Genomic DNA, 12,993 nt, shown 5'->3' with positions numbered 1-12,993 from the left:
AATGGTCCAGGACGGACCGAAACGTCGTCGTCCCTTCAATTTCTAGTGTGTGGTCTGGTCAACATACTTCAGCCACGTTATTGTGACTCATCGCCTGCATATGTACATCAGGTTACCTTGACCTGAGTAAAGAATCAGAAATATGAAAGTTACATTAGGTACTGTCACTACAAAATAATTCTGCTCCATGATATTTTCCAGAGGAACAAAGTTAATACTCACTCTTAGCTGGTGAACCAGAGGCTCGAGTCCGCCCTCATCACAATTAATTTCTAAGAGCAACCTTTCAGACAGCCGAGAGCTGAGGGAGGTTCCTTTAATGGCATTAAACACTTTAATCCCGTCTCCCAGAACCACACTAAAGTCATCAGGTATACACTTGGAAGCCAAAAAGCTTTCCAGTGAGTGATACAGCGACTCAATTACTCAACTGTAATTCCTTTGCATATAGACTTGTCTAATCTATGTTCTCCAACTGCACCATCGTACGACACATTGAGGGCCAAGACACCAGAGGCCAGATTCACGAAAGTACTTACGCAAGCACTTACGAACGTGTACATCTTTCCCCAATCTTTGACGGCTTTGGTTACATTTATTAAACAGTTTACAAGGAAGAAAACTTCCCATTCAACTGTTGTTATTGTTATAAACAGCCTCCTGGTGCTTCGGAGCTTATTAACTGTTTAATAATTGGAAACAAAGCCGCCAAAGATTGAGAAAAGATGTACAGGTTCGTAAGTGCTTGCGTAAGTGCTTTCGTGAATCTGGTCCCAGGCTTCAGCACGAACCACAACAACAGCAGCTGGAGGCTCTATCAATTGAGATGCATTAAATCCAACAATACAATGGACGAACATGAACAATGAATGCACTCCGATATGCAGCAACATCAACAGTTGAGAATGTTGTTGAGAAGTTGAGAATGTAAATATAGAACAAGAGTTCTACCAGGGTAGAGAGTACCAACGGTAACCGTCATGTGGCTATTACGGATTGGAAATAAAAACCACACCCTTCAGAAACCTGCGATCAGTAGAACAGCAGACATCATAGCTTTGCAAGAAACAATATTTTCCCTGGCAGGAAATCCTCAGCTTAGCCGAGTATGGCCAATATATTATACCGTATGAGCAGGGGAGACAAAGAGGATTAATGATCCTAGCAGTAATACCGTATATAGTATGACAATAAGAACCAGTTTCGTATAGGGATAGAGTAGAGGTACTTAGCGGTAAGAGTCAATATCTTCTTCTGGATGGTATGTGCAGTTTGCTTGAAGGGTTTATCCTCCCTATGACTGTTAATACGCAATTCGCCCCAACTGTCTGCAACAGTCAATATGGCGTGACATATCAGTCGACAAGACAGCACCGAGTGGCTTACCCGACGACAGCACGGAGTGGCTTACATGACGACAGCACGGAGTGGCTTACCTGACGACAGCACGGAGTGGCTTACCCGACGACAGCACGTTGTGGCTTACCCGACGACTGCACGGAGTGGCTTACCCGACGACTGCACGGAGTGGCTTACCTGACGACAGCACGGAGTGGCTTACCCGACGACTGCACGGAGTGGCTTACCTGACGACAGCACGGAGTGGCTTACCTGACGACTGCACGGAGTGGCTTACCTGACGGCTGCACGGAGTGGCTTACCTGACGACAGCACGGAGTGACTTACCTGACGACAGCACGGAGTGGCTTACCTGACGACAGCACGGAGTGGCTTACCCGCCGGCACCACAAACAGTATGGGCAGTCACTACACCGACCAAAAAGCGAGCTGGCCCATCATCTAATTTTTTGTGAATCTTCGCCGCCTAATTATACCTGCATTTACCTGAATTTACCTGAGGGCCAATATATCTTTTGTTGCCTCGACGAAGACAGGATTTTCTCGATCTGGATTTTGAAATTCAACAGCGTTTCGCCATTTACGGCTTCGGCGGGTTCCATGGGGATGAAAAAACTTTTTTTTTCCGTCCTACATTGTGACTTACTTAGCTTGAAACCGTTGCTCCTTGTTTGGGTTACATCTGATCTTTTGAAGAAGTTGTTAGGATCAATATCCTCCAACCTGTTCAGTATTTTAAAAGATTCAATGCGATCAGCCTTGACATGTCTGGTGTGCAGGGTACCTGATACCTGATACCTGCTTGATGGGTTACCTGGTTGATACCTGGTTGATGGGGTTCTGGGAGTTCTTCTACTCCTCAAGCCCGGCCCGAGGCCAGGCTTGATTTGTGAGAGTTTGGTCCACTAGGCTGTTGCTTGGAGCGGCCCGCAGGCCCACATACCCACCACAGCCCGGTTGGTCCGGCACTCCTTGGAGGAATAAATCTAGTTTCCTCTTGAAGATGTCCACGGTTGTTCCGGCAATATTTCTTATGCTTGCTGGGAGGACGTTGAACAACCGTGGACCTCTGATGTTTATACAGTGTTCTCTGATTGTGCCTATGGCACCCCTGCTATGGCATCACTTGTTCTATTCTGCATTTTCTTCCATATCGTTCACTCCAGTACTTTGTTAGGGTTCTGGGAATTCTTCTACTCCTCAAGCCCGGCCCGAGCCCAGGCTGGACTTGTGAGAATTTGGTCTGGAGAGTTTGGGTTGTCAACCTTGTGGCCCTGTGGCCCACTCATAATGGATCAGGTTAATGTTAAGTACCCTCACTAACGGCCAAGTCCAACACCGCAGCTCGTGTTGATATTCAGATTAGGCAGCCAAGGAGCGCTGACACGCACGGGCCGTCGACTGTGTTGACACAGAGAGCGTTATGGCGGTGGTGGGTGTTGACGCCGCGGCCAGCTGACACATCTCACTTACCACCACCTCCACCACGCTCTCGTGTGATGCTTATAAACGGTTCATGTTGTCTGTAACCGCTTTTAACATAATAAAACTAAAGGAAACTTTTGACGAAAGGCGGAAAATGTATTAATAATAATTCAAGAAGTTCTCTAAGACGTCATCGATAGCCTATTTCAGTTTCTTCTATGAGGTAGCAACCCCCCTCCCCAAACACACATATATGTGTGCGTGTATATATATATATATATATATATATATATATATATATATATATATATATATATATATATATATATATATATATATATTATATTGACAATTACGGTGTTTGTAAGGAGGCATATCTCTATTACCAAGAGTAATAGTTTATATGTATATTGTAACGGGTCGGGGGTGGAAGATGAGAGGGCAGAGTGTACTCACCTAATTGTGCTTGCGGGGGTTGAGCTCTGGCTCGTTGGTCCCGTCTCTCGACTGTCAATCAACTGGTGTACAGATTCCTGAGCCTGCTGGGCTCTATCATATCTACATGTGTATGGAGTCAGCCTCCACCACATCATTGCCGAATGCATTCCATTTGTTAACTACTCTGATACTGAAAAAAATCTTTCTAACGTCCCTGTAGCTCATTTGGTTACTCAGTTTGCACCTGTGTTCCCTTGTTCGCGTTCCACCCGTGTTAAACAGTTTATCTTTATCTACCCTGTCAACTCCTCTGAGAATTTTGTAGGTAGTGATCGTGTCTCCCCTTACTCTTCCGTCTGGTATCTTAATAAGGGAATATACCGAGTTTGGTTCTGCGGACAGGAAAATTGTACTTCATCACCCATTGTGTTCTTGACTGCCCGTTGATTAATGTATATAGGAACACTGAGATAAGGACTGTTCCTAAACAAATAGCTGTCACAACGGAAATAATTGATATTCTGGAGAGATATAAGAATTTTGCAACAAGATTGTAACATTTTGTTGAATTCTCTGAATGTCTATTACAGATTGTGTGTGTACCTAGTTATAAAAGTATTTGTGTGTACGTCAGGTAACGTACTGCATGTGTAAAGGAAGAACTGTATATGTTTATCACTCAAAATGTTCGGTAATATGTTTATTGTTTGTGTTGTGTGTTTATATATGTATGAACACGTTGTACTGAACGGGGTGAGAATAGCTTGAGAGCCTCATGAGGCTCTCAAGCCTCATAATAGGATGAGTCTAGAATAGGCTCATCCCTTTATGTTTATTTGTACCTCTATAAACGTATTTCAATTTCAGTTTCCTACAACTACGTTCCTGCCTGCAAATACGTTCTTAAATATGCATCGTGATTGGTGGAGAGACTCCGCATGAGTTGCCACTTAAATAAATTCACAACCATTCGTTTATATTTTTTAGAACTAAATTGTTGCTACTGGTGAAGGGTAGGTTATCGTTCACGTTATGTTCAAGTTCAAATTCAAGTATGTGTATTGAGATAAGAAAGAAATACATCTCAAAGGGATAGAGTAGCTTAGACTATTTCTACACCCCCCCCCCCCCACCCACCCACCGTTATGTTCATCTTATGAATGGCAGCGTAAAAATATATCTGTCTGTCTTCAGAGACAAGATAATTAAGATGCCTGCTGCGCAGTCTTAATCATACTGAGCTCTACAAGAACAGCCAACAGTTCAACTTGAAAGGTGGATGTCCAATAATGGACCCTTGCATTCATCTCAATTGTATTACCATTGGGTTGATATACTGCGACAGGACTTCCCGCCCTCCCAGAAGCTGAATTGAGAGAACCGTGGATGTATATTTTATACAATTCTTACATTCCTGTAAATCCACTAGCACGCATAGCGTTTCGGTCTGGTCCTTAATCATAATTTTCCCTGGAATACGACCCACCAAATCGTTTAACGACCAGGTACCCATTCACTGCTGAGTGAACAGAGGCTAGTTATGGATTGGCGCCTAGTCAATCCTCCCCGGCCAGGATGCGAACCTTGGCCAAATCGCTCGCGAAGCAACTATGGTCTGTGAGATGCTTCTCTCAGTTTGTAGATTGTGTATATGTTAAAGGCACTTAATTTTGTAGCAGGCTGAGTATGAGGGTTGTGTGTGAAAGGTGAAACATTAATCCAAGGACACCAGCTGCATTAGATGCAAATTCCACAACAACTACAATGATTAGAAAAGCAGTTGGACACACTAGTGAACACTGTGCATCAATATCTGACACCAAGATAATGTTATTAAAAAGATAATGTTATTAAAACAAGACTTAAACCAGTGTGCTAAAACAGAAGCGAAAAAGAAACAGGGGAAAAGGAGGAAACCCCCACCTCCATTTAAAACTTTGACCCAAATATCACGGTAACAAGGTTATCGCGAATAACCAAATTCAATTATGGGCTCACTATAGCCCGTCCCACATGGACATTTCGTTCTGAGTAGCTAAATCTAAAACAACAACACTAACTCTTCACTTGAGAATGAACCATATAGGTTCGAAACGCTGTGAAAATTTATAATAAGTGTAATATATTCAACAATTATTTATTTTTCTTCACCTCGAACAAAGATGACATTTGGAGAAATAGTCTTCCAATTAAACTAAGATGCAAGAGCACTAGCCAGACGGATAGAAGCCCTAAACAGATAAAATAATCAATACAGAATATGCAGTCATATTCAATGAAACGTATATACATTCCGGGAATTTTCCTGGAATTTTACAGCTTTCCATTACATTATATAAGATTTAATTTTTCCTACTGTAATTTGAGTTAAAACTAACAGAAATTTTATCAAACCTAGCCTAAAATATCCAAGTCAGAAAGTAATTCATGTTCCTAATATAATATAATAATATCAATTGGAATAAATCAATTTGGAAAGAAATATTTAAAAATAACGAAAATCACTCTGCCTGTTAGGCAAATTGGGGTTTGCATACTAGGCCAAGTAGTGGTTCTATCTATAATGCATGACGTATATTTAACTCACTTTGTGTTCGAGGGACAGGAAGCCTGGGTGTATTCATATACGTTAGGCTTTTATCAAGGTCCACCCCCCATACAAATATTTGTATTGCAAACAAATAAATTTGTATTGTGCTTTACTTACCTTACCAGATGAGTAGTGAAATGCAGTCTTTGTTAGCCTGAACATCCTGGAAGTGCCAAATATGATATGAAAGGAGCTTGTTTATATTAACCTTTTTAACAGCTGTACATTATACACTACAGTCTGTACATATAGACTACTAGAGTCTATATGAGTCTTTTGAGTCATTTCATAAAACAAATTATAATTTTCATTGTGAACAAAAACACATTATTACTTTTCACTGTATACTAATATATCACTTCAGCTTCACTTTGAACATTTTATGTAACTAGAATTGTTATGTATAGCTTAAGTGAGTCCTAACTAATGCCTGGTGCCTGTCCTGCTGCCTGAGCATCCTCAGGTGAGTCCTAGCTAGTGCTGGTCTTGTTGCCTGAACATCCTCAGGTGAGTCCTAGCTAGTGCTGGTCTTGTTGCCTGAGCATCCTCAGGTGAGTCCTAGCTAGTGCTGGTCTTGTTGCCTGAACATCCTCAGGTGAGTCCTAGCTAGTGCTGGTCTTGTTGCCTGAGCATCCTCAGGTGAGTCCTAGCTAGTGCTGGTCTTGTTGCCTGAGCATCCTCAGGTGAGTCCTAGCTAGTGCTGGTCCTGTTGCCTAAGCATCCTCAGGTGAGTCCTAGCTAGTGCTGCTCCTGTTGTCTGGGGGCATCCTCAGGTGAGTCCTAGCTAGTGCTGCTCCTGTTGTCTGGGGGCATCCTCAGGTGAGTCCTAGCTAGTGCTGCTCCTGTTGTCTGGGGGCATCCTCAGGTGAGTCCTAGCTAGTGCTGCTCCTGTTGTCTGGGGGCATCCTCAGGTGAGTCCTAGCTAGTGCTGGTCCTGTTGCCTGAACATCCTCAGGTGAGTCCTAGCTAGTGCTGCTCCTGTTGCCTGAGCATCCTCAAGTGAGTCCTACTGGGCATCCTCAAGTGAGTCATGAGCATTATTATCTAACCACTCAGAAGGTGGTTAGATAATTAATCCAGTGGTTAGTACTGGATTGACAACCAGAAAGTTACTAATCTTCCTCACCTGCAACTCTTAGTGGATCAAAAATGGCATTATCAAAGCCCCCGCTATGCCTTTTCTATTAACTCAATTTTCTGCTCAATAGATCAAGATTTCTTCCATCTCTTCAGCACCACGAATGCTGCTCTGAGACATCTTGACTGAGATAAATGAGTTCAAACGGTAAATTGTTACATTTTATCACTGAAAACTTTCGCGCGTGAACGCCAGCGAGTGAAGACATCAGCGGCAGTAGCAACACTGCCAGCCTCACGCCTCCACCCGACCTGTTTTAATAAGCTTACTCAAAATTTAAACTAAATTTTGGCCATGTTGTGTAATTTGTATTTAAAATATTACGGTTGAGTGCTATAATTAGGAAAATACTGAGTTTGTTTTTAAGTTTTTTTATGCATTTTATACAGTACGGTATTAGTGGACATGTTGAAGATTACAATCATGAACAATTTGCACTATTGTTTGTGATGTGTTTATATGTATGTATTAACATGATGTACTGAACGGAGTGAGAATAGCTTGAGCTACCTCATCTCTTTGTGTGTATTTTACCTCAATAAACTTATTTCAATTTCAATTTCAATTTCAATTCGCACTAGGTTGGAACAAGTTATGTGAGGTGGTGGAGGTCAAAACTGTTAGTAGTTTACCTAACTGTAAAACTACACTTACGTAATTATTGATAATAAATTTTTGGTGTCAAATTTATATATAACAAAACTGAATTCGCTAAATTTATCACCATTCATTCATGATAAGTGGAAATTATTCAGTTGATGGAACAATTGTTCTTTCATATGATGATTCATTAGCTTTACCCATTGCCATGTCATGCCATGCCAGTTGACAGGCTGTCATGACATGACATGATATGACGGTCTCGGTTAGGCTAACGAATAATGTTCCATGAACTGAACAATTTGCACTAGTCATGAATCATTGTGGAAAATTTGGCGTCAAAATAATCATATATGCACGCACAAAATAGCAATAAAGATCTGCTAGTCTGTTGATAAGAATTAAAAAAATGGAATTTATTATGTATTCATTATTTTGATTATAGCACACGATTGAGCAACCACTGTACTGACATCAATGTACTGTACTGCCATATTATTATGACAATACATGAATATTAGATCCAGTATTGACGGAACATCCCTTTACCTCATTCTTGTGGCCTGCTTGACGTGTTGATACTGTACACGAATGTCTCCAGAATGAGATTTACAAATCTGCCTGCTCAAATGTCCTCATTTCTTGCTTCATAGGCCTCCCAGTCCATTGCTTTCAAATTGAAGTCCCCCAGTACCAACAATTGTGACTTATCTCTATCAGCCTTTATTACAATTTTTCATGACCAATATGACTCCCTCTCGTTTATCATCGAATTCCTCCTTTGTCCATGTGTTGCTTACTGGTGGGCTGTAGGCATTTACAATTATTAGTTTATCATCCTGATTCCAGACCTGCAATGCCAATATGTCAACTTCTCGAGGGTTTTCGATTAACTTTTTTTTACCTTCAGGTGTTTTCACCAGCACAGCCACTCTTTTCCCTTTCCTAGTTTTCCTGTTACGCCTCCAAACTAAGTAGCCCCTTGGGAATACGACCTCATTTAAAATATTTTCCTCAAATTTCGTCACTGTTGCTGCAACAATATCTGGTACCTTAAGCTGAATTATATCGCTTAGTTCCAGTATTTTTTATTTTACTCCATCTATGTTGGTATATATAATTTTAAGGATCATGTTCCTTTTCCCTTTGTCCTTTACTTCCCCTTCCACTGATGATTTTGTTGCTGTTTTTATATACCATTTCACTAGATTTTCAGTCCCTAACACTTTGTAAAAAAAATAATTGCTTTCTTCATTTTTATTCCCTTTTTCTATTTGTGACCTGGTCTGCATGAGTTCTTGTTAATTATTAACTACACTGGATCATGTGTATAAGTATTCACTAACCTTGGAGTGAACCAGGTGTATTACCACTAAGATTGTTTGCTCAACAATCTATAAACATTTGTATTTTAACATTTTCCAGTAAAGGTGTAATTATATATGCACTGTGTTGGCAATAATCAGTTCTGTATGAAAAGTGATATTCTTTTGACTTGAGAAGCAAACAGAACCTTCTCAGCTAGTAATTTAATATTAATTTCACGAGCCCAAAATAAATTGTATACAGTACTTCTATAAAAGGGAAGTGATGCTGGCCTTGAGAGAGAGGAGAGAGGGAAAGAGAGAGAGAGGGAGAGAGAGAGGGAGAAAGAGAAAGAGAGAGAAAGTTGCAGAGCAGCAATATAGACAAATTTAGATGAGTTGCTGGTAGGTAGTAGCTGAGGTGAAATCAAGAAATTAGACATATACTGAACTAGTACTACAAAATACGGCCTTAGCTCATATCTGAACTGTTGTGGGGAATGCCAATCTTTGTAGCTTGACTACTTGACCAGGAAGCTGCAGACAAGTTTATCCAGGCCCAAATGAGAAAAATTAAAAGGAACAGAAGAATTCATGGTTCAATCAGGCGTGTAAGGAAGCAAAGCAATGATGTAAAAGAGCATGGAGAAACTACTGAAATAACAGAACACCAGAGAGCCAGGAATGAGTTCCTCAATGTGAGGAGAGTGACAGTGAGGCAGTATGAAAATGACATTGCAAGCAAAGCCAGGACCCAACCAAAATTGCTCTACAACCACATTAAGGGGAAAGCAGCAATGAAGGAACAAGTAATGAAACTGAGAAAAGGGGAGAACAGATACAGAGATACTTACACCTCTTCACAAGAAGGTGTGCTAAGAACTCGAGAGATCCCAGAAGGTTTTTACAACAAAGCAAGGAAAAGTCCCTGTATTAAAGAGGAAGCGGGGAAACCAAACAACTTTAGAGGAATTTGAGCTTACCAGAGAAGAGGTCAAAAGGAATCTGTTGGAGATGAATGTGACAAAGGCTGTTGGGCCTGGCAGAATCTCACCATGGATACTTAAAGGGGGTGCAGAAGCACTGTGCACGCCCCACTCTATGGTGTATAATGAGTCACTGAAAATAGAAGACCTACCAGAAAGTTGGAAAACAGTTAATTTACTCCCAATATACAAAAAGGATGACAGGCAAGAGGCATTGAACTACAGGCCAGTTCCTCTAACTTGTATACCATGCAAGGTGATGGAAAAGATCATGGGGAAATTGCTCAGAGAACATAGGATAAGAGGAGCATTGTAACACACCCCAAGCATGGGTTCAGGGATGGTAAATCATGCCTCCAAAATTATACCTGCGGATTACTTTGCGTTGATTTCAGGGATCAACGTCCCGGCAGCCCGGCCCCTGACCAAGTCTCCCGGTTAATGATCTGGTCAACCAGGCTGTTGGACATGGCTGCTCATAGCCTGACATATGAATCACAGCCTGGTTGATCAGATATCCTTTGGATACCTGACTTATAACAATTACAACTACAAGACTACAGAAAGAGAAGAGTGGGCAGACTCTTCTAAAAGAAAGAGTCGAGTGGGCAGATTGCATTTTCTTAAGACAGTTAGGAAAACCTTTGACAGAACCCTATAAGGCTGTCATAAAAGTTGGAGAAACAGGCAGGAATAACATAAGGTGCTTCAGTGAATAAGGGATTATCTAAACAGAAAACAGCAAGTTACTGTGAGTGGCGAGATGTCACCACCGGAATCCCACAGGACCCATCCTGTTCTGATATATATAAACAATCTTACAGAGAGTACAGACTCATTCCTCTCAATGTTTGTTAATGATGCTAAAACTATGACAAGGATCAAGATGGTTAAATAAAGACTACAAGACGACCTGGACAAACTGGAGGAATGATTTAAAAAATGGACACTAAAGTTTAATTCAAGTGTAAAATAATGTTATTAGAGGAAGGGAGCAGGAAGCCAAACACAAGGTACCATCTGGGAGGTGAAATCCTTCAAGATTCAAATAGAGAGAGAGAGATCTGGGGGGTTGATATCACACCGAACCTGTCCCCAGAAGCCTACATCTAAAGGATATCAGTAGTGGCATATGCTAGAGTGGCAAACATAAAAACTACCATTAGAAATTTAATTAAGGAATATATCAGAATTTTGTATACCACATATATTAGACCAATCCTGAAGTATACAGCTCCAGCCTATAGTTCATACTTACTTAAACCCAAGACAAGGTTAGAGAAGATTCAGAGGTATGCTACCAAACTAGTACCAGAGCATATGGGTACGAGTTAAGAGGAAAGGCTATGAAAATTAAACCTCATATCCCTACATGACACATGAGTTAGGTGGGACATAATCACCACCTACAAAATTCTCAGGAATTGACAGTGGACAGAGACAAACTATTAAGCACGAGAGGAACACGATTAAGGGGGACACAGGTGGAAATTTAATACTTAAATGAGCCACAGATACATTAGAAATAATTTTTTCAGTGTCAGGGTGGTTAAGAAATGGAACGCACTAGGAAGTGATGTGGTGGAGGTAGGTAGACTCCACACAGTTTCAAATGTAGATATGATAAGAGCCCAATAGGCTCAGGAACCTGTACATCAGTTGAGAGGTAGGGATCAAAAAGCCAATGCTCAATCCCCACAAGCACAACTAGGCGAGTACTTGTACTGAGGAAAATAAGTACTCCAAGTAGGCTTGATATTAAAACCTTATAATTTATACAAGTGGTAAGCTACCAGACCACACTGTACCACTAACCAGTTCAGGGATTTATTTTGGGAGCCTGTGGTCATTACAGCAAATATCTTGCCCTTGGCTGAAAGGTTTCAGGCAAACTAAGGTGTAACTGATAACACTGATGATAATACTTAGTATAAAACTTCCTTACTTATGTTACAGGAGGCAACCTTATACATATTGAATTATAATTGGACACTGCAAAACAAATTACCATAACAGCCATAGAAAATGGAAAATTATTCATTACTTAAACATATTTCTTGTTAAGTAATAAAACAATTACCCAGTTGTCAGAATTATCTTAAAATAAAAAATGCTTACCATGCTTAATTCCTTATTACAGTATTTGCACTTCCATTCTTAGTCAAAATGGGAAGAGCAAATCTGTCAAACTTCTCACCCCAGCTTAGTGTATCCTTCTCTGGCCTCGTATATCAGGATGAAAATAGGGCAGTTAGTTTTTCAAACTCATATTTTATTCACACAATTTCAGATAGCTTATAGCAGGAACAACAATGAAATTAATGACAGGAAAGAGAGAGAGAACATCTTGCTAGAGACTACACTTTCAATGGATAGACTAATGATAAATTAAATATGAGAAAAATGTTTTAGAAACATATCAGCATGAGGGCAAGAAGAGATATGGCAACAATTTTACCACTATTACTTTAATGAGTCAATAATTTAAGCAATATTGATGAGTTATAACAATGAGCCAAATTATTCACACAGACAAAAACCAAAATATAAATTCAAAAGCAACCACTGTACTCATGCAGAAGCTCAACTAGCATGCAGCATTCTTTAATAATTATTTAGAGCATTGCTGTCAAGTCTTGCGGCATCACCATGTCCTCTCAATACTATCAAAGGCCTAGAGGAGGCAACATCCTTTAATTCGAAATACCGCATCAACCACACAAGCACTTTCATCCCCACATACATAGGCTCTAACTTTTATATTTGCCATTAACAATATCAAACACTTTGTTTTTGGCCTCCGTTAATTGCAATCATAGCAGGAACTGCATTATGAGTTCATTAATGTTGTATCTGCCAATGATGAACAATGCTGTAATAACAAACTACCCTAAATACTTATAGTTCAATACAACCTTTGCATAACTACCTGTTTGTATCATAAACTAGTGCAGTGAATAACTAAGATACAAGATGATATCCTTCCAGCAACTGTAAGTAATGAATTAAGCTTCATTATTCATGTCCTATTATTACAAATGACAGTTATAAAAAATTTCAACTATGATCATAGACACGAAGAAGATGTACGTGTTTAAAGAAAACCATAGCCATCACAGCTGGCATTAAAGACCATTTAGAGTACGTAATCTC

This window comes from Procambarus clarkii, chromosome 94 (genome assembly GCF_040958095.1).
Source record: "Procambarus clarkii isolate CNS0578487 chromosome 94, FALCON_Pclarkii_2.0, whole genome shotgun sequence".
Classification (NCBI taxonomy): Eukaryota; Metazoa; Arthropoda; class Malacostraca; order Decapoda; family Cambaridae; genus Procambarus; species Procambarus clarkii.
Note: the sequence above shows the minus strand (reverse complement) of the source record.